This window comes from Apodemus sylvaticus, chromosome X, assembly GCF_947179515.1.
Source record: "Apodemus sylvaticus chromosome X, mApoSyl1.1, whole genome shotgun sequence".
Taxonomy (NCBI): domain Eukaryota; kingdom Metazoa; phylum Chordata; class Mammalia; order Rodentia; family Muridae; genus Apodemus; species Apodemus sylvaticus.
In genome coordinates, this window is record NC_067495.1 from 75,089,475 (window position 1) to 75,109,702 (window position 20,228).

Below are 20,228 nucleotides of genomic sequence, written 5' to 3' on the forward strand. Positions count from 1 at the left end.
TAGAGAACCTTATATCGTTGTTGTTCTTTACCCCTCTAGCTCTTATACTTTCCCCATGTCCTTTTCTTGAAGGATTTCCGAGACTTGAGGGAAGGGATTTGATGAAAACATCCTACTTAGGCATAAGTATTCCAAGGTATCTTGCATTCTACACAGTGTCTGCTTGTGGGTCTCTCAATTTTTCTGATTTGCTTCAGAAGGAAGCATAATAATTAATAAACACATTGGCAAACAATCATCTAGGATAAAAAGAAAAGGAAATTTTTCTTTTAATAAGAGAGAGTATAGGGTGGTTTCAAAATAGGATTTGATGGAATTATAATCTGACAAGGTAAAACTAGATGCTGCAGAACTTCACAGTGTTATGAACATATCCTTCCCCTGTTAATAAAGACACTAGTAAGATTCCTTTAAAAATATAAAGGATTACAGCTTGGAAAGAAAAAGAACCCAAAGTAATTTTAATGTAAATTAATCAAGGTTTGAAAATTGTGTTTTCTATCTTTGTTCATTTACTGTATCATTGATCATTTTGTAAATATGGTAAAATAATATGACCTATTTATATATTTACCCTTATAGTTTTTTGTTTTCAGTATAGATTTTGAGGCAGTTTTATAGATTTTATGGAGTTTTCAGAAATTAGACTTTATATAGCTAGAAATTTATTTATTTTATGTGTGCTTCCAGGTTATCCTTCTTTATTTGTAATTAATTTGATTTAAAATTTTATTATGTTTTTTAATCTTGACATATTACCATATTTCATTAGTGTTTCCTTTAAATATAATTTCCAGATATCTATCCACAGTTTCCCTTCTTGTATAATAAATATATCTTTTGGAACTGTGTACAGATAGATTTGGAGTAAATTCATATTTTATTATCATTGTTAAATTCATATATTTTCCCTTCAAACACAGTATCCATCCTCCTTTTCCTCCTAGTACCCCCTCATGCAAATCCTTCTCCCATTCCCTCTTCCCTTCTCTAGCTCATCTCTGGGTATCACCCCCCCCCCCACACACACACACACACATTCATCATGTTGGGTTGGAGACAGCCCACATTAAATTCGAGATGCCTGGGACGCCGATTACAAGGAAGAAAACCCTGCTGTGTGTACCTTGTCTCAGAGTGTGAGGCTATGGTCTCTTATGGGTGCCAGTATGAGTACTGAGAGGCCCCAAGGTGCAAGCACCTCATGATGTCATTTCTGCAGTTATTCTTAGTACTTATCATTCTTTTTTTTTATTGTTTTACTGTTCTCTTTCTTCCTTCCTTAATTAAATCAGTGTTTGTTGGCCTGGCAAGACCTAGTATGAGCCTGCTTGTTATTCAGAAATTGGATGTAACCAATAATATTACAGTGAAGGCTATTCATGAATTCAATAGAAAGGTATGTTACAGTCACTCTCAAGGTAGAAATGAACTTAACCTAAAGCTGTGGACAGAGAGGACTAAATCTGAAGCTATTCCACCAGTCTTAGTCTCAGTTTTATAAAATAAAAATAGGACATTTTATCATAAAATTATGGATGGAATAATATAGAGCTATTTCACAGAAAGTCAGCAATGGGTTGCTTAGGTTCAGGGACAATGGTAGCATTCCCCCTAGGAATTCTTCATACAGGTTACATGAGGATCATTTTGTAGACAGACTGATAGGGTCCAAAAATTACGAAAACTTCTGGGTTAGCTGTATGACCTCAGGTGTGCCCTTTTCTGAAACCATACTGTCTTTTTTGTATTACCTTTTATTTGATATTTGCTTTATTTACATTTCATATGGTATTCACTTTCTGTGTTACCCCTCCAAAAATCCCCTACTATCACACCCCCTCCCCCTGTTCACCTGCCCCCCCCCCATTTCCTGGCTTGCATTCCCCTGGGGAATCGAGCCTTCATTGGTCTCTCCTCTCATTGATGTTTGAAATGACTATCCTCTGCGATATATGGTTGGTGGTTTAGTCTCTGGGACCTCTGGGGGTACTGGTTGGAACATATTATTGTTCCTCCTGCAGGTCTTCAAACCTCCTCAACTCCTTGGGTCCTTTCTCTAGCTGTTCCATTGGGGACCCTATGTTCACTCTATTGGTTAGCTGTGAGCCATGTGTATTTTAATCCACTTTCCAATAAGGATCAAAGTAACCACACTTTGGTCCTTCTTCTTCTTGAACTTCATGTGGTCTGTGAGTTGTATCTTGGGTATTCCGAGCTTTTAGGCTAATATTCACTTATCAGTGATTGCAGACTGTGTGTGTTCTTTTGTGATTGGGTTACCTCACTCAGGTGATATTTTCTAGCTCCATCCATTTGCCTAAGAATTTCATGAATTCATTGTTTTTAATTGCTGAGTAGTATTCCACTGTGTAAATTTGCCACACTTTCTGTATCCATTCCTCCATTGAGAGACATCTGGGTTCTGTCTTACACATGTATGAAAGATACTGACTTTGTAACCTCAATACTGAGACTGGTGGTCTGGAGATATAAAAAATGTGCTTGCTGTAATTTTTTGTTTGAGATTGTACTTTCTCTTGTTATATATCTGTACTACTTTGTGTCACAAGAAAATTTTGATACAGGAAAATAGAAAAGTATTATCCACATGCCTATGAACTTTGTAATCCAACTTCCTTGTATGATTTCAATAAAAGACTGGGGCTTAGTCAAGTCTAGGTGAGGTGAGCAGTCTGACTCCAGAGGTCAAGGGCTCCCACACCAAACAAAAAGAGCCTGAGAGTATTGTATCTCAATTGTGTGCTATCTTATTCGCCTACCAAGTATCCCTAGTCCTTGAAGAGCCCCAACTCTTGTTGAGGTCAAACCCCAGCAGTGTTGCATCCTCTCCAAATGAGGCCAAAGAAGGATGTCCATTTAGGAGTGTGAGCTCTGCAGGCAGGAAGACAGGCAGGCAGGCAGACAGGCAGGCAGGCAGGCAAGAGTCTCAGGAACAGCCTCTGTGTGGTTGCCTCATGAAGACTAAGCTTCTCATCTGCTATATATGTGCACAGGTCCTAGGTCCAGCCTGTGCTTACTCTTTGGTTGGTGATTCAGTTTCTGGGATCCCCAAAGGGTCCAGACTAGTTGACTCTGTTTGTCTTTCTATAGAGTCCTATCATATTTGGCTCTCTCAAACTTCATCCTAACACTACTTCAAGGCATCTCAGCTCCATCAGATATTCGGGGATTAATTTCTGTTTCCATTGGCTGCTGGATGGAGCTTCTCAGGAAACTTCTAGGCAGCCCAAATATCTATTATGTTTTCCCTTCCGAAAAAGATCCAAACATACTCCCTTTGGCCCTCATATATATTTGGCTTTTTTTTTGGGGGGGGGCGGATCTCTTGATTATAGAATGGTTATCCTGTACTTTATGGCTATAAAGTGAGTACATACCATGCATGTCCTTTTGGGTCTGGGTTTCCTTACCCAGGACAATATTTTCTAGTTCTATCCATTTGTATGTGAAATTCATGATTTCCTTGTTTCTTATGGCTGAGTAGTATTCCATTGTGTAGATATACAATTTTTTCTGCATCGATTTTTCAGTTGAGTGACATCTAGGTTATTTCAGTTTGGGACTATTACAAATCAAGCTGCTATGATCATAGTTAAGCAGGTATCCTTGTGAGATGGTGGAACACATTTTTGGTATATGCCCATGAGTGGTATAGCTGGATCTTTTTAAAAAATTAGATATATTCTTTATTTATAGTACAAATGTTGTCCCATTTCTTGCCCCTCCAACCCCAAATCCCATAGCTTGGTCTTGAGGTAGAACTATTCCAAGTCTTCTGACAAACTGCCAAATTATTTTTTCAGAGTGGTTGTACAAGTTTGAATTTCTTCCAGGAGCAGAGTAGTGTCTCCTTGCTCTACAACCTCACTAGTATGTGCTGTCCTTTGACTTTTGATCTTAGCCAGATGTAATATGGAGCAGTTTGGCTTTGAATTCTCAGATCAGTACTGAAATTGAATTAGGTGATTTGTTTCCATTTGAGATTCCCCTGTTGAAAGTGATCTGTTTAGATCTCTACTCCAGGTACCTGGCTACACTCCACAGACCCAAAGAAGCTTAAACAAGACAGAAGGCCCAATTAAGGAAGCTTGACTCTCACTTAGAAGGGGGGGATTATATAGTTAGAAGAGTCAGATGGAGGGAACTTGGAGGGAGAGGGGATGGAGAGGGGAATGGGAGTTTCAGGATCAGCTGTGGGGAAGAACAGGACAGATGACTAGATAGCCATAAAAATGAATAGAAATCTGCAACTGACAGGAGTAAGAATTAGTAGGCATCTCCAAGACAGGACAGAGACTTTGGATAAGGAGGTACCCACAAATCAATGGGTGTAAGTTAGCTCTGACTCACAACATTGAGCATATGGAACCTCAAGAGACCACCTCCTATACTCCATTTTTTAATTGGGTTATTTGGAGTGCCAGTATCTAGCTTCTTCAGTTCCTTATATATTTTGTATATTTACCCTATGTTGGATGTAGGGTCTTTCTCCAGTCTGTGTGTCCTGATGAGACTATCCTTCAATTACAGAGGGTTTTCTATTTCATGAGTTCCCATTTATTAATTCATGACTTTAGTGCCCGAAGCATTGGTTTTCCATTCAGGAAATTTTCTCCTCTGCCAATGAATTCAAGGCTATTCCCCAATTTTTGTTGTATTAGATTAAGTGTGTCTGGTTTTATGTTGAGGCCTGTCATCCATTGGGAGTTGAGTTTTCTTCAGGGTGTTATATATTAATGTATTAGCATTATTCTACATGCAGACATTTGGTTAGACATGCACTGTTATTTGACGATGGTGTCCCTTTTCTATTCTATGTTTTTTGCTTCCTTGTCAAAAATCAAGTGTCTATACGTATGTGGGTTGATTTCCGGGGCTTCAATTCAAATTCATTGATCCACATGTCTGCTTGTATTGCACTGTTTTACAGTTTAAAGTCAGGGATAGTAATACTTCCTTCCAGAAGTTCTTTTATTGTTTTGGATTCTTTCAGCTATCCCAAATTTATCAGTTTTTCACAAGAAGTTTGGAATTGTTCTTTCAAGATCTGCGTAGAATTGTGATGGGATTTTTATGGGAATTTCTTTGAATCTGTAGATTGGTTTTGGTAACATGGTCATTTTCATTATGTTTATCTTACCAATCCATGAGCAAGGGAGATCTGCCCACATTCTGAATTTTTTCCTCAGTTTCTCTCTCAGAGACTTGTAATTCTGATCATATAGAATTGTAACTTTATTGGTTAGATTTTCACCATGATATTTTATGCTATTGTGGATATTATGAAGGGTAGTGTTTTCCTAACTTATTTCTCAGCCCATTTATGGTTTATGCATAGGAGAGCTAAGGATTTCATTGAATTATTTTTTATCCAACCACTTTTCACTGGAAGGTGTCTATCAGCCATTTCAGTTGTCTAGTAGAATTTTTGGGGACATTGTTCATTTATGTATACTATCATATCATTTGCTAATAGCAATACTTGGACTTCTTCTTTTGTAATTTGTATTCCCTTGATTTCCATTAGTTGTCTTGTTGTGCTATATAGAACCTCGAGTACTATATTGAAGTGATAGGAGGGGAGTGACAGCCTTGTCTTGTCACCAAGTTTCTTTCCATTTAATTTTGCATTGGCTTTTTGCTTTATTGTGCTTAGTTATATCCTTGTACCCCTACTCTTTCTATGACTTTTTACATGAAGAGATGTTGGATTTTGCCAAATACTTTTTTTTTTGGCATCTAGTGAAATGGCCATGCTTTGTTTTGTTTTGTTTGTTTCAGTTTGTTTATACGGTGGATTACATTGATACATATGTTACAAACTGAACCCAGGTCTGCTGTAAGATCTACAAGCAATCTCAGTTGCTAAGCCATATCTCTAATTCTCACAAATGCAATATAGCATCTTGCCTTGCTCTTATTTCTTGGAACTTCTAGGATTCATTTCCAGTTTTGCCTAAGTTTCCTTAAAATTTCATTGTAGCACTCCATTTCCCTTCAATTAGTTTAGAAATTGCATCCTTTCTTATTATTTGTCTCCACTGGAATTTCACGTATAAAAATAGTGCAAATTCTAAATTTATTAAAGGGTCTATTTTTAAAAAAAATGTATTAAATGTTTCTTTCAAAATTCCTGATAGTACAAAATTTGTTCAATACTTAAATTTAATTCAGTGCCCTTCTCACATTTATGGATTACTATTCAGTTTCTTAATCCTATTCATATTTAAATCACTAATTTGAATTTGTTTAATCCATAAAATATCCATTTAACATAATTTATATCTTAGACCAATTTTCTAATATGAAATGTTTGAGTTAAAGATTTAATATATGTGATTTATTAAGAATGTGTTTTCAGTGGAGAGGAATAAGAGAGAAGATGGAGGTAAATAGGAAAGGAGAATAAAGCATTGATCATTTTATTTAATAAAAAGCACTACTAAAAGCCAGGGCTTTGAAGGTGAGTTTAAGAACATGTGTATGAGGCTCTTGGGTGCGAACTCTACAGCGAGTCCTGTAACACCGAGAGGAAGCAACACTTCCAGGTGTTCTAACATGCTCAGGATCATAGGATCAGAAGTGAGGAGGACATAACACCGGTCCCAACATCAACAGGCATAACTGGGACTAGCAGGATCCAGGGACACAGGAACCCCACCCAACCAGTGGCACTGGAACTTTCCTGTCTGGGTTAGTTTACCTTGGGTGCAAACTCTGTACCCAGTCCAATAACACCCAGAGGAAGCTCCACTCCTAGGTGCTCTAACACACCTAGGATCCAGAGGCTTGGTCACACCAGGATGTCAGGGCCCCAGAGGCAGTTCGATGCCCAGAAGCTCTGACAAAATCAAATTTACACAATATGTTTCCACATATCCAACCCTACAAAGGATAATAGATGGAAAACTCCAACAGAAGAAAAATCACCCTAGAAATCACCCTAGAAAAATCAAGAAGATAATTTTCTTTCAACAAACCCAAAAGAAGATAAACACCAAAACATAAAAATAACATCAAAAATAACAGAAAAAACACTCACTATTCCTTAATATCTCTTAATATCAATGGACTCAATTCTCCAATTAAAAGATATAGATTAACCGACGGGATATGTAAACAGGAACCAGCATTTTGCTGCATACAGGAAACACACCTCAGTGTCAAAGACAGGCACTACCTCAAAGTAGAAGGTTGAAAAACAATTTTCCAAGTAAATGGACCCAAGAAACACGTTGGGGTTTTAATATCGAATAAAAAAGACTTTCAACCAAAAGTTATCGAAAAATCTAGGGAAAGACACTTCATTCTGATTAAAGGAAAAATATACCAAGAAAAAAATCTCAATTCTAAATATCTATGCAAACACCCTGAGATTCCACCTCACACCAGTTAGAATGGCTAAGATAAAAAACTCAGGTGACTGAAGGTTCTGGCATGGATGTGGAGCAATCCCTCCATTGCTGGTGGTATTGCAAGCTGGTAAAATGACTCTGAAAATATGTCTGGTGTTTCTTCAGAAAATTGGACATAGTATTACCTGAGAATCCAGCTATACCACTCCCGGGCATATACCCAAAAGATTCTCCAGCATATAATGAGAGCACGTGCTTCTCTATGTTCATAGCATCCTTATTTATAATAGTCAAAAGCTGGAAAGGACACAGATGTCCTCCAACAGAGGAATGGATACAGAATACATGGTGTATTTACACAATGGAGTACTATTCAGCTATTAAAAATGACGATTTTGTGAAATTCTTAGGCAAATGGGTGGAACTGGAAAATATCATCCTGAGTAAGGTAACCCAATCACAAAAGAACACACATGGTATACACTCACTGATAAGTTGATACAGCTCAGAATACCCAAGATACAATTCACAGACCATATGATGCTTAAGAAGAAGGGAGAACAAAGTGTGGGTGCTTTGGTTCTTCTGAGAAGGGGAACAATATACTCATAGGAGTAAATTTGGAGATAAAGTGTAGAGCAGAGACTGAAGGAAATACAGGAAACTATTGTGGATGCCAAAAATGCTTGCTGAAAGATTCCTGATGTGGCTGTCCCCTGAGAGGTCCTGCCAGAGCCTTGAAAATACTGAAGCTGATTCTTGTAGCCAGCCATTGGACTGAGTGCAGGAACCCCAATGGAGGTGTTAGAGAAAGGCATGAAGTAGCTGAATGGGTGTGCAACCTCATAGGCAGAAAAAAATATCAACCAACCAGACCCCCCCTCCCCAGAACTTCCAGGGACTAAATCATAAACCAAGGAGTGCACATGGCTCCAGATGCATATGCAGGGGAGGATTCCCTTGTCAGCCATCAATGGGAGGAGTGGTCCTTGGTCTTATGAATACTCGATAACTTCCCCAGAGTAGGGGAATTCAGGGTGGGGAGGTGGGAGTGGGGTGGATGGAGGAACATCCTCATAGAAGCAGGGGAAGGGAGGATGGGATAGTGGATTTCTGAGAGGGGGTGGGAAACCAGGAAGGGGATAACATTTGAAAAGTAAATAAAGAAATTTCCAATAAAAATCATAAAAAAGCATGAATATGTGAAAGAGTATGTGTAACTTATGATTTTCCAGCTCAAAGCAACGATCTGCACTTTAATATAACTATATATTAATCACTCCCATAATATAACATAGCTGGCTTTATATCAGAAGTTATAAAAGAAATGAATAGCTTAAAATACAAATGGATTTACCTAATCCTGGTTTGAATATTTTAATAATTTACTGCATTTTGTCTTCTGCAACACGAAACATCATTACCTATAGAGAGTACTCCACATATCATTCTGTGGTACTTTAAAGTTATCCTTGTTTGTCCTTGGACATTTTCTTAGTCACATTACTAACAAGGATAAGAAAGAAAAAAGTTAAATGATTAGTTATACTATTTACAGCTCACTTTAAAAAATTTAGCAAGATTTTTCTTTCAAATTCTGTATTGATTATAATTGTTTTTTACCATTGCATACATTTATATAGCATATTCTGTTGACTCTGACCTCACATCCTTTCCTTTTATTTCTCTTCCATCCCTGTTATTTTCCCTCTACCACCTCTGACATACAGATCTTTTACTACATTGATGCCTTTTTGTTTTGTTTTGTTAAACAGATTTTAACCAGAAGATTCTCTATGGCCCCAAGTTTGGAATTATCCATTAGTATGCGTTCACCCACTCTTTGTTACTCAGCTGAAGGTAATGACTAGAGGTTGGGGCCCCATGAGTCTCTTTATGACTTATAATTTGCTGTTGAGAAGCCAAATTATATGAACCTGTATGGTAGACAACTAAGCAATTAAAGCTACTCGGATAGCACATATCAGTGAATTTTCCATGATTATTTTATGCTTGGAAGATGCCATGGCACATGCCTTCTTCATCTTTTCTGGATTTTAATTATTTTTGCTTCATGTTTCCTGGTTGTTGAAAGATTGGTGAAAATGCCCTGCTTAGGACTAAGCACAAAACTTCCAAATATAATAAACACTAAACAGCTATGAGTCTCCATATTCGTTGTCTTTCACTCAAAAATGACCTTTTCTGATTAGAAATATGAATAGCATTTGTCAATTGGTAGAACCCTGAATATTTTGGTAGAGCCATGCATACACTTCAGTTTTCCGTTGTGTCAATTTAGCTAAAGGATAGTAGAAATGTCTCTCTTATGGTCTATGCACTCCAAAAGCAGAGGATTTTGACTAGATCCACAGTATCAGGCATTCATTCCTTTCAGTAGGTCAACTTCAAAACCATTTCAGGAGTAGTTGATTATATTCATAATCTTCATGCTACTATTGTACCAGAGGTTTTCTTTCCTGGTAGATTGGCACTGTAGTTAATAGAATTCACATTTGGATAAGACCACTGTTGACTTTTCTCACCTAAAATCATGCATAGCTCCTTTCAGCACTATAGAAGCTATCTTATGGGAAGGAAGCTTCCTATTCAATTCCGGGCAGCATATTCTTCATATCTTGCAGTCTAGATAAGTATGGTCTCCAGCAATAATATCTTCTACTCTAGCTTTAGTGAGCAACAAGAGGGAATAACAATAGCCTATAATTTTTTGATGGGAACTCTGAGACCTCCTTGACCAAGAACTAATAAGTAGGTCACCCATAATTGGCAGTAGGATTTCTGTGTAATAAACAGTGGATTCTAGGAGCAGCACTATTCAGCAAAGTGAGATATATCAATTCTATTCTTTGTAACTTGATTTAAAATATTACTTTATAATGTAGTCGGCTTTTGTATGGCTTTTAAATAGATTACTCACTTAGATTAGCAATTATGTCCAGCCTCCTGCACTCCTCATTCTTCAACCTTCATCCCTGCTTAAATGTATATTTTCCAGTCTACTTTCATATTACTATATTCCACTAGCTCCTCAGCCCTTACGATATCCTCCTGATGATCTTTTTCTAGTTTTATGGCTTCTGTAAGTGCCCCAAGATAAACAAGATACACAAGTTGTAGACTCAACACTAGGATCCACAGATGAGAGAGGCCATGTGCTGTTTGTCATTCTGGTCCTGGGTTACTTCACTCAATATAAATTGTTACAATTGCATCCATTTTCCCAGAAAATTTTAATTACTTTGCTGTTGCTGTATTCACAATAGCTGGGAAATGGAATCATCCCACATGTCCATAAGAAGAACAATGGATATGAAAATTGTATTCACCTGTGAATCTTTGTTTTATTGACCCTGGGAACATGGCTTTATACAAAGTGGGTGTAGCAGAAACATGTTGGCATAAATGCACTTCATACATACCTTTTTTTGATGACCTAACTGGCCTGGAACTCATTCTGTAGAGGAGGAAGGCCTTGGCCTCACAGACATCTATCTGCATCTATCTTTCAAGTGAGTACTTGTATTAAAGGTAAATATATCCACCAAATGTCTTTCATTATGTATATCAGCTCAACATTCTATTACATTTCTTTCTCTAAAAGTCCAATAGGCAGGAGAAAAATCTTCCATTCCAAAAGAACAGATAAACACATATAAAATTGATTTTTGCTGGGTAAATACAAGCCAAATAATGACAAATTATATATACTGCAATATAGTATAAAGCAGCAACTCACTGATATTTCCATATTAATTGCACATGTGATCTATAACTCTTATTGAGAAAAATTGATCGTATTTCATCATGGTAAATGTCTTTAATAGAATGGTATCATGTTAATAAGTATCAAACCTCTTCTAGAAATTTATTAATTGAATGTTGTTTTTATAAGGTGGAAGGTGAGAACCAATATCTTTTTTTAATAATTATTATTTAATATGCTTTTGTACTCCAGTTTTTAGCTCATCATGTTCTTAACTCTGACTATTCCTCATCCCATACCTGCTTTCCATTTCAAAGAGAATGTCCCTACTTCATCCCTACCCCCACAGGCCTCCACACTCCCTTGGGCCTCAAGTCTTTAAAGGGTTAGGTGTGACTTCTCTCTCTGAAGTCAGACCAGACAGTCCTCTGTGGTATATGTGTTAAGGGATTCATATCAGCTGGTATAGTGGTGCCTCTTTGGTGGCTCAATATCTGGCTCCAGGTTAGTTGAGACTGCTGGTCTTCATATATATATCCTCCTCAGCTTCTTCCAGCCTTTCCTTAATTCACCTATAGGGGTCCCTAATTTCTGTTCATTGGTTAGGTGTAAATATTTACATCTCACTCTCTCAGCTGCTTCTTGGGCCTCTCAGAGAGCACTCTTGCAAGGCTCCTATCTGCAAGAACACCATGGCATCAGTAATAGTATCAAAGAGACTCCCTTTGGAATTTCTTGACTCTCAATTTGGGCCTGTTACTGGACTGCCTTTCCCTCAGGCTCTTAGAAATTTGATACTTTTAAATGGAGGAACTGTCTTGAGATTTATTATTATGATCCACAATTTCCATACATTTGTAAGGTTTTTATATACTTAGGTGATTCACTATATCTGACTGGAGTTCAGAAAAAAAAGCACATGGGTTTTTTTGTATTTATAATGATTGGGGAGATTTTATTGGTATAACAGTATGTAAAAGTAGTAAAATACAGAAGTATGGGAAACAGCAGCACAGCAATGTAATTTTTCTGATTGTTAATATTAAAATAACATTCCATATTTCAGTATTTTTCTATGTTCAAAAGAAAATGCCAACCATGGTAAGTGATGTTACAAAAATTTTTTGAGCAGTGGTGATATATAATATCACAAACTCGTAATTCCACTAATGGGTTAAAAAGAGAAAGAAATACATCTGAACCTACAGACATATTTCAGCTTTGAATGATGCTTGGTATAACAGGCACATTTAAATTTTACATTTCTTTTGAAGAAATATAACTGTGAAGCTCAATTCATTTAAGTAAAGAGAATTACTTACTTTCAAAATTTGAAAGCCATTCAAGGTTTTAGCAAATATGTGTAATTTTCAAGAGAGTGGATGTAACTAATACAGGTTATATTTAAGAATTATTTAAATGGTACATTTAAATCAGTACATTTAAATGGTACATCTATCAGTTCTTGCTTCCGACCAGGGTGTTGCTGCAATACTGGCACTCCTGATTACTTCACAGCATAAAATAGCATTTGTTTGTGTATTAAAAAATTACATTCCAAAGCATGCATCAGTTAGGTCAGGGGGCAGCAGCAGCACGTCTGGCGGAGAGGACCGCCACCAGTGGAATGAGGTGACAGGGACCAGGCAGGTCCTGCACCCACTACCACTGGCCACCGCTGGCCAGCTGGGCTGCATGCAGAGGAGTAGCAGCGCTTTTTACCATACAGAAGCGCCATTAGATCTCTGACTCCTGCCAGCCAGTGAAGAGAGGCGCTCCATCATCTTGGCTCCTGAACACCAGAGAGATCTAACAGAAAAAGCCAGCTGGCAGACATAGCCCAAGGCTAACATCACTTGGGTCTTAGCCTGGCAGGCTTTTGCCTGCACACAGGTCCTGGTCAGCTTGGTGGGCCGTCTGTGTGCCAACCTGGCCAGGGGGTCATTTGCCCTGCAGACTGTCTGGCACTTGGAGGAGGCACGCTACCATCTTGACTACTGGATGCCAGAATGATCTAAGGGACAGAGCCAGCTATTCAGAAATAACCCAAGGCTATCATCGCTTGGGTCTAAACCTGTCAGGCTTTTGCCTGCATACAGGCCCTGGGCAGCTCAGTGGGCTGTCTGTACTCCAACCTGGTCCAAGGGCCGTTTGCCTTGCAGACTGCCCAGCACTTGCAGGGGCGCACCTTGCCATCTTGGCTACCTGACCAAACCAGTTAGCAGACATAGCCAGAGGCAAACATTGCACAGGCCTAAGGCCTGTCAGGCTTTTACCAGGACTCAGGGCCTGGGAAGCTAGGCAGGCCTTTTGTGCAGCAACCTGGTTGGGGGATCTTTTGTCCTGCAGATGGATCAGCACTCAGAAAATGTCCCTGCAGCATCTGCCATCATCACTCCCTGAAGGAGCAAACAGGCAACACAAGGTTCTCAGAGACAACTTGGGGCAGGTCACACTAGGGCTCCAAGGGCACCCAAGAGGAGGGCAGCACATCAGCAATCTGTGCCAGAGGAAACCCAGTCATCCAGAAGTGCTGAAATAGACTTACAGGCTCATAGGAGTTCAAACACCAGCCAGTGACAACAAGACCAACTAAGGCCAGAGATGACAAGATGGCAAAAGGCAAACATAGGAATGTTACTAACAGAAATCTAGAAAATATGGCAGTGTCTGATCCAAATTCTCCAACAACAGCAAGTCCTGGATACCCCAACACACCAGAAAAACAAGATTTGGATTTAAAATCACTGGACATGATCCTGCTAGAGGAACACAACATGGATATAAATAAATCTCTTAAAGAAATAGAGGGGAACATGAATAAGTTAGAAGCCCTTACAATGGAAACATAAAAATCACTTAAAGAAATTCAGGACAATAGGGATCAACAGAGAGAAGCCAATAAAGAGGTAATGCAAAAATCACTTAAAGAAATGGAGGAGAAATTGAGTGAACAGGCAGAAGTCATGAAAGAGGAAACACAAAAATCTCTTAAAGAATTAAAGAAAAACACAAACAAACAAATGAAGGAACTGAGCAAAACCATCCTGGATCTAAAAACAGAAGTAGAAACAACTAAGAAATCACCAAGGGAGACAACTTTGGAGATAGAAAACCTTGAGAAGAAATCAATACAAGAGATGGAAGAAAGAATCACAGATGCCGAAGATACCATTCACTCAACAGTCAAAAAAAATGCAAAATGCAAAAATGTATCCCAGAACATCCAGGAAATCCAGGACACAATGAGAAGACCAAACCTAAGGATTATAGATGTAGATGAGAGTGAAGATTTACAACTGGAAGGGCCTGCAAATATCTTCAACAAAATTATGGAAGAAAACTTCCCTAATCTAAAAAAGCTTGGAATACACACGTCATAATCCACTTATCAAATGATATCCAAGAAGAAAGGAGGAGTGGACCCTGGTTCTGGAAAGGCCCAGTGCATCAGTATAGGGCAATACCAGAACAGGGAAGGGGGAGGGGTAGATGGGGGAACAGGGGGAGGGAAGAGGGCTTATAGGACTTTCAGTGAGTGGGGAGCCAGGAAAGAGGAAATCATTTGAAATGTAAATAAAATATGTTGAATGATAAAAATAAATGGTACATTTTTCTTTGCATATCAAGGTAGGTTATATTTTAAATAAAAATACTTCACCAAATATAAAAAGCTAAATAAGGGCAAAAAATAATGACAGTATAAGTATGATACCTATTTGATTTTATTATTTGATGCCTATAATTTCAGTATTTGCTATAAGCAATAATAATTTTTTTCTTTTTTTATTCAATATATTTTTTATTTACATTTCAAATGATTTCCCCTTTTCTACACCCCCACTCCCTGAAAGTCCCATCAGCCCCCTTCCCTCCCCCTGTTTTCCCCCCAACCCTTCCTTCTTCCCTGTTCTGGTTTTGCCCTATACTGCTTCACTGAGTCTTTCCAGAACAAGAGGCCACCTCTCTGTTCTTCTTGTACCTCATTTGATGTGTGGATTATGTTTTGGGTATTCCAGTTTTCTAGGATAATATACACTTATTCGTGAGTGCATACCATGATTCATCTTTTGAGTCTGGGTTACCTCACGTAGTATGATGTTCTCCAGCTCCATCCATTTGCCTAAGAATTTCATGAATTCATTGTTTCTAATGGCTGAATAGTACTCCATTGTGTAGATATACCACATTTTTTGCATCCACTCTTCTGTTGAGGGATACCTGGGTTCTTTCCAGCTTCTGGCAATTATAAATAGGGCTGCTATGAACATAGTGGAACATGTATCCTTATTACATGCTGGGGAATCCTCTGGTTATATGCCCAGGAGTGGTATAGCAGGACCTTCTGGAAGTGAGGTGCCCAGTTTTCGGAGGAACCGCCTAACTGATTTCCAGAGTGGTTGTACCAATTTGCAACCCCACCAGCAGTGGAGGAGTGTTCCTCTTTCTCCACACCCTCTCCAACATCTGCTGTCTCCTGAAATTTTAATCTTAGCCATTCTGACTGGTGTAAGGTGAAATCTCAGGGTTGTTTTGATTTGCATTTCCCTAATGACTAATGAAGTTGAGCATTTTTTAAGATGCTTCTCCACCATCCGAAGTTCTTCAGGTGAAAATTCTTTGTTTAACTCTGTACTCCATTTTTTAATAGGGTTATTTGGTTTTCTGGAGTATAACTTCTTGAGTTCTTTGTATATATTTGATATTAGCCCTCTATCTGATTGGTGAAGGGTTGGTGAAGATCTTTTCCCAATTTGTTGGTTGCTGATTTGCCCTTTTGATGGTGTCCTTTGCCTTATAGAAACTTTGTAATTTTATGAGGTCCCATTTGTCAATTCTTGCTCTTAGAGCATACGCTATTGGTGTTCTGTTCAGGAACTTTCCCCCTGTACCGATGTCCTCAAGGGTCTTCCCCAGTTTCTTTTCTATTTGCTTCAAAGTGTCTGGCTTTATGTGGAGGTCCTTGATCCATTTGGAGTTGAGCTTAGTACAAGGAGACAAGGATAGATCGATTTGCATTCTTCTGCATGCTGACCTCCAGTTGACCCAGAACAATTTGTTGAAAAGGTTATCTTTTTTCCAATGGATGTTTTCCACCCCTTTGTTGAGGATCAAGTGGCCATAGGTGTGTGGGTTCATTTCTGGATCTTCAATTCTGTTCCATTGATCCACCTGCCTGTCACTGTACCAATATCATGCAGTTTTTAACACTATTGCTCTGTAGTATTGCTTGAGGTCAGGGATACTGATACCCCCAGAATTTCTTTTATTGTTGAGAATAGTTTTAGCTATCCTGGGTTTTTTGTCATTCCAGATGAATTTGAGGATTGCTCTTTCTATCTCTGTGAAGAATTGTGTTGCTGATTTTGATTGATTTGATTTTATTTTGATTTTGATTTGATTTGATTTTGTTCTCAGCCTGCTTATCCTTTGAGTATAGGAAGGCTACTGATTAAGCAATAATAAAATTAGGAAAAGAACTACAACTAAATTCCAAGTATATCAGAATCTGGTAAATAGGAGGATCTTGTAATTTCATTCTTAAATGTCTTACAAACTTTCCTATGATGGTGGCTTGTTTCTCAACAGTACTGTAGGAAGGTGGTAAAGACTTTAAGAGTTGGGGCTTGGTAGAAGAATTAGCACAAAAATAGCCTGAGAACATCATACTAAGCAAGGTAAGCCAGTCTCAAAATATCAGTCTTGGAATGCACTCACTGATAAGTGGATAATAATCTAGAAACTTGGAGTACCCAAGAAATAATCCACATATTAAATGATATCCAAAAAGAACAGAGGAGTGGACCCTGGTTCTGGAAAGACTCAATGTAACAGTATAGGGGAATACCAGAACAGGGAAGTGGGAAGCAGTTGATGGAGGAACAGGGGGAGGGAAGAGTGCTTATGGGACTTGCAGGGAGTGGGGACCCAGAAAATGGGAAATCATTTGAAATGTAAATAAAGAATCAGTCTGGCGGTTCCTCAGAAAACTGGGAATGTCACTTCCTGAGGACCCTGTTATACCACTACTGGGCATATATCCAGAGGATTCTTCAGCATGTAATAAGGACACATGCTCCACTATGTTCATAGCAGCCCTATTTGTAGTAGCCAGAAGCTGGAAAAAACCTAGATGTCCTTCAACGGAGGAATGGATACAAAAAATGGGGTATATTTACACAATGGAGTACTATTCAGCCATTAGAAACAATGAATTCATGAAATTCTTAGACAAATGGATGGATCTGGAGAACATCATACTAAGTGAGGTAACCCAGTCTCAAAAGATCAGTCATGGTATGTACTCACTGATAAGTGGATATTAGCCTAGAAACTGAATATCCAGGACATAATCCACAAATTAAATGATGTCCAAAAAGAATGGAGGAGTGGTCCCTGGTTCTGGAAAGACTCAGTGCAAGAGTATAGGGGAATTCCAGAACAGGGAAGTGGGAAGGGGTGGATGGAAGAATAGGGGGACGGAAGAGGACTTATGGGACTTGCCGGGAGTGGGTACCCAGAAAAGGGGAAGTCATTTGCAATGTAAATAAAAAAATAAACTAAAATATAAAAAAAATTTCAGAAAACATTACTGAAATTGTATGAGTTCTTATTATACATTGACATATAAAAGGAAAGAAGGGTTCGAGACATACCTCACTGTGACATGTGACATGTGTACATGTTACAAAGTTGTGAGGAACTGAGTTTGAATCCTAAAAGTCCACATAAAGCTAGAAATGGTAGCATACATTTGTAATCCCAGTGTTTCTACAGTGAGGCAGGAGGTAGATACAGAAGTTATTGCAACAACACTCAGGTAAGATTGCTTGCTGTGTGCAGTGTTGAACAACAACAGCAGATGAACCACTAAATGGGTCACAAAAGCTTACACTGGGGACATTACAATCCAAATTACTTCTTATATATATATGGCTTTCTTAGTTTTCTAAAGAAGGCACAGAATTGAAGCCATAACTCAGGAAAATGATAACAGACACAGACACAACAATGAACCTAACTGATGATTTTAGTCCTAGAAAAATATAAATTTCTTCACAAACAAAATAATGTCTCTCACCAAGAAATCCTAGTCTAAAGAAACAGAGCCTTATGTTCAGAAGGAAGCATGGACTTTAGCTATAATATTTTATACATGAAATTGGTGTTAGTATCCCAATAATTTATCAAATAATCTTTTTGAACAAACTTATTCCATTTCCTGACTTTGGATCCTCCTTTGAGACAACTGGCTTAGGTGTGATGATATTTTCAGGTCCATACATGCTCAGCCTATTCTTTATTTTTAACATTTTATTAGATATTTGCTGTATTTGCATTTCAAATGTTATCCCCTTTCTGCATAACCCCTCCGAAAACTCCCTATCCAATCCCATCTCCCCCTGCACTACCAGCCCCTCAATTTCCTGACTTTCATTCCCCTATTCTGGGGAATCGAGCCTTCACAGTACTTTTGGCCTTTCCTCTCAATGATTTCTGAAAGGGTCATCTTCTGCTACATATGTAGCTGGCATCATGGGTCTCCTCTTGTGTACTCTTTGCTTGGTGGTTTAGTCCCTGGGAGCTCTGGGAGTACTGGTTGGTACATATTATTGATCCTCCTACAGGGCTATAAAACTGTTCATCTCCTTCGGGCCTCTCTCTAGCTGCTCCATTGAGGATCCTGTGCTCATTCTATTGGTTGGCTGTCAGCCATGGCTATTTTGATCCACTTTCCAACAAGGATAGAAGTATCCATACTTTGGCCTTCCTTCATCTTGAGCTTCATGTGGTCTGTGAGTTGTATCATGGGTATTCAGAGCATTTGGGCTAATATCCACTTATCAGTGAGTGCATACCATGTGTTATTTTGTGATTGGGCTATCTCACTCAGGATGATATTTTCTAGCTCCATCCATATGCCTAAGAATTTCATGAATTCAATGTTTTTAATAGCTGAGTAGTAGTATCCCATAGTGTAAATATACCATATGTTCTGTATCCATTCCTCTGTTGAGGGACATCTGGGTTCTTTGCAGCTTATGGTTATTATAAATAAGAGTGTTATGGTCATATTGGAACATGTGTCCTTATTACATCTTGGAGCTTCTTTTGGGTATAAGCCCAGGAGTGGTATAGCTGGGTCCTGAGGTAGTGCTATGTCCAATTTTCTGAGGAACCCCTAAACTGATTTCCAGAGTGGTTTTACCAGCTTGTGATCCCACCAGCAATGGAGGAGTGTTCCTCTTTTTCCACATCCTCTCCAGTATCACCCTCCCTTGAGGTTTTGCTCTTGGCCATTCTGACTGGTAGGAGGTGGAATCCCAGGGTTGTTTTGATTTAAGTTTCTTTGATCATTAAGGATGTTGAACATTTCCTTAGGTGTTTCTCACCCACCTGGTTTTCCTCAGTTGAGAATTCCCTGTTTAGCTCTGTAACCCATTTTTAAATAGGGTAATTTGGCTCCCTGGAGTCTAACTTCTTGAGTTTTTGTATATGTTGGATAATAGCCCTCTATCAGATGTAGGATTGTAAAGTTCTTTTCCCAATCTGTTGGTTGCTGGATTTTTCTTCTATTGACAGTATCCTTTGCCTTACAGAAGCTTTGCAATTTTATGCGGTCCAATTTGGCAATTCTTGATCTTAGAGCATAAGCTATTTTTATATTCAGGAAAAATTCCCCTGTGCTGCATGCTCCAGGTTCTTCACCACTTACTCTTCTGTTAGATTCAGTGTATCTGGTTTTATGTGGAGGTCCTAGATCCACTTCGACTTGAGTTTTGTACAGAGAGATAAGAATGGATCAATTTTCATCCTTTTATTTTGACTGCTAGTTGACCCAGCACCATTTGTTGAAAATGCTCTCTTTTTCCCATTGGATGGTTTTAGCTCCTTTGCCAAAGATCAAGTGACAATAAGTGTGAAGGTTCATTTTAAGGTCTTCCATTCCATTCTATTGATCTACCTGGCTGTCACTATAGCAATACCATGCAGGTTTTATCATTATTGTTCTGTTGTATAGCTTGAGGTCAGCGATAGAGATTCCACCAGAAGCTCTTTTATTGATTTTCTTATCCTGTCTTCTCTCTCTCTCTCTCTCTCTCTCTCTCTCTCTCTCTCTC